We start from the raw sequence: 2,762 nt of genomic DNA on the forward strand, positions 1-2,762 counted from the left end.
TCCTTGAAGTTGGTATTGATGTTCTTTCCAAATACCTGAAAAATAAAATGATAAACACTTTGCCATTGAACACTTTCGGTATACTTGAAAAAATAAAGATCAATTAGAATCAAAACATAAGTCTCGGTCACAATTCACATACACTTTTTGCTCAAAATACATGCTCCCTCAGTTCCAATTTATTTGAACTTGTTTGATTGGGCATGAAGTTTAAAAAAAATGAAGACTTTTAAAATTTGTGGTCCTAAGGGCATCTCCAACGTTTACCCCATTTTGGGGACAACTGTTACACCTTGTGTATTCGGCGTTATCATGCTGTAAATGGGCTAATTCGATAGGAAGATAATTTCTATGAAATATTTTAATGATGTGATAGTTATACATTAAGATTGGAAGTCATTTGAGTTGTGATTAAAAATTCGACAAAGATCGCGCGCAAGTTACGGGTTTAAATTTTACTGGAATTTGGATAAAATGTTGATGAGCGTTTCTCTCAATATACTGGGAGTTATGGTGTGTTCTACCTACCGAATCGAAGGTCTATGAGTCTAGTTTCCAACGCAACAAACCGTTCATTAATACGACTTCGGAGTAGAGAGATATTAACATTTTCGTACAGGGGTGCACACTGTTACGGGAACAGTGTGCCTAGTCGGGTTTAGTCAAAATTTCCTTATTTAAGTCAATTTTTAAAACAGAACCCCTGCGTTTTATCCTCTCCAAAACAGAACCAAAAACCTAGGGATTTTCTCTCAAACTTCTCCCATCCATCTAGCCAAGCATAACAACAATTTAGTCATCCTCAAGATGGAGAACACCATGGTAGCTTCGGAATCGTGAATTCTTCGGTGTTTCACTTTTCATAGCAAGACTCCGCCTTGAAGTAATTTCGAATTTTGAGTAATTCTGGTCACGTAAGGTATGATTTAACTTCTCTTTGATCTTTGTAAACTTCTACCATAAGAATTCTTAAGAAATAGTTGAAACCTCTATAGAAATATTCTTGATTTTTCTTAAGAAACCTCTATTAATATGGCTTGATTGTTGGGGCTGTTCTATATGGTTTTATTGTGTTGTTTTGATCTGTGAAGACATGGATGGAATTCTGTTGATGAGGAGATGTAGTAAAGAAAAATTTGGTGGTGTGTTGGGGGGAAATTAATCTACAAAAGAGTCTACAAATTCATGGCCACAAGTTGTTCGCGTAAATGTCTAAATGAAGAATTATTTAAGCTATGAGCTTGAATTTGATTTTGAATGGTTTGTATTATGTAGGAAATCATTCCTAAGGCTTTTGAGGTCTTGGAAACAGTATATAACCCCATCGACAAGGTATGTGGGGCTTTCGCTATACTTTTCGGCATGACTAGAATTCGAATAAACGTTTATCGAATTGTCTCGTCGGATTCGAGTTATTTCACCTTCAGCTTATAAAGATGCTTAGACCTGATCTTTTCTCATAGATTGCTTACTCTAGAGGATATCTATGAATTCTCGGATTTCCTTGTTCCTTGCTTAAAAAGAACTAGAGCCTTTTTACTCGTTCTCATTTCGACATTCATATAAATCATGAATAAGGAACACTTACTTCAAAGGTATTCATAATACATAACTCTCATGTTCTTAGTACTTGTTGGCTCGTAGTTGAAAAATTATATATTTTAGCAACAACCATGATAGTTGAGGAATAATGATGATAGGCCACTTCGACTCTTCTTAGAATACGTCTTTTAAGGTTGGTTTCGCATTGCACCTATATAATTCATGATTTAGTACATGTATGTATTTACTTTCATTACCGAGCCGCACTATAGACGGCCGGGTATGACACATATTGTGTAACCACTGATCAGTTGGGATTACCGAGCTCCACGTGGCCGGGTACGATTCTACCGAGCCTTTATTATGGCCGGGTATGTTATGGATATTATAGCCCCACAGAGGGATTTATTATTATATAATGTGATATATTATAAGTAGCGATAGTGAACGACGGTGTCACGAGCATACATTTATATCCATGTTGAATTTTAGTTTCCTACCGAGGCTAGTTTCAGAATTCAAATTATCTCTATGTCTCTTCTATTGTTAATTACATTTTTCATGTTACACTTGTCGCCCTACATATTCAGTACATATTTCGTACTGACGCATTTTTATGCGCTGTGTTCATGCCCACAGGTTCGAATAGACAGAGTGGCGTGCCTCCTCAGTAGGACCCCCAGGATCAGCGTTGGGTTTCGCACTCCACTTCTTCGGAGTTGCTGACTTTGAGTCCATAGGTACTATTACAGATGTATATGTGTGGTTTTGGGCATGTCGGGGGCTTTGTCCCGCCCTGTTGAGATTGTCTTACACTCTTAGAGGCTTGCAGACTAGCGGTCATTTTATATATATATTTTTCGTATCGCCCTATCGACCTTCTGGATAGCTGTTATACTGTTGTTACAGCCTTGTTGGCCTAGTTTATATATATATATATATGTCGTGTTGGGCTCTTCTGCCTGCAGGTTATTATATTTCAGATCATATCTCATGGTTGGTTCGCTCGGGCCTTCGGGCATCGGGTGCCAGCCATACCTCCCAAGGTTGGGGTGTGACAACAACTTACTCCAACCATTTCCCCATTTTTTCCTTCAAACTTTTTTATATTCTTCTCTCTCTTCTATATTGTATTATTATCTTTCATTTTAATTTTCATTAAATAAATTTCATCTTTTAATTTTTTTAATTTGTAATTTCCATTAAAACAATTTCATAAA

General features: G+C 36.7%; 1 long non-coding RNA gene across 1 annotated transcript; it reads left to right on the top strand.

Moving 5' to 3' along the window:
- Nucleotides 1-436: 436 nt before the first annotated feature.
- LOC104224236 (uncharacterized) lies at nt 437-2,453 on the top strand. Its single transcript, XR_710310.2, has 3 exons — nt 437-919; nt 1,276-1,332; nt 2,182-2,453. It is a non-coding gene; the product is annotated as an uncharacterized lncRNA (long non-coding RNA).
- Nucleotides 2,454-2,762: the final 309 nt, after the last annotated feature.

This window comes from Nicotiana sylvestris, chromosome 5 (assembly GCF_000393655.2).
Source record: "Nicotiana sylvestris chromosome 5, ASM39365v2, whole genome shotgun sequence".
In the NCBI taxonomy this organism is placed as follows: domain Eukaryota; kingdom Viridiplantae; phylum Streptophyta; class Magnoliopsida; order Solanales; family Solanaceae; genus Nicotiana; species Nicotiana sylvestris.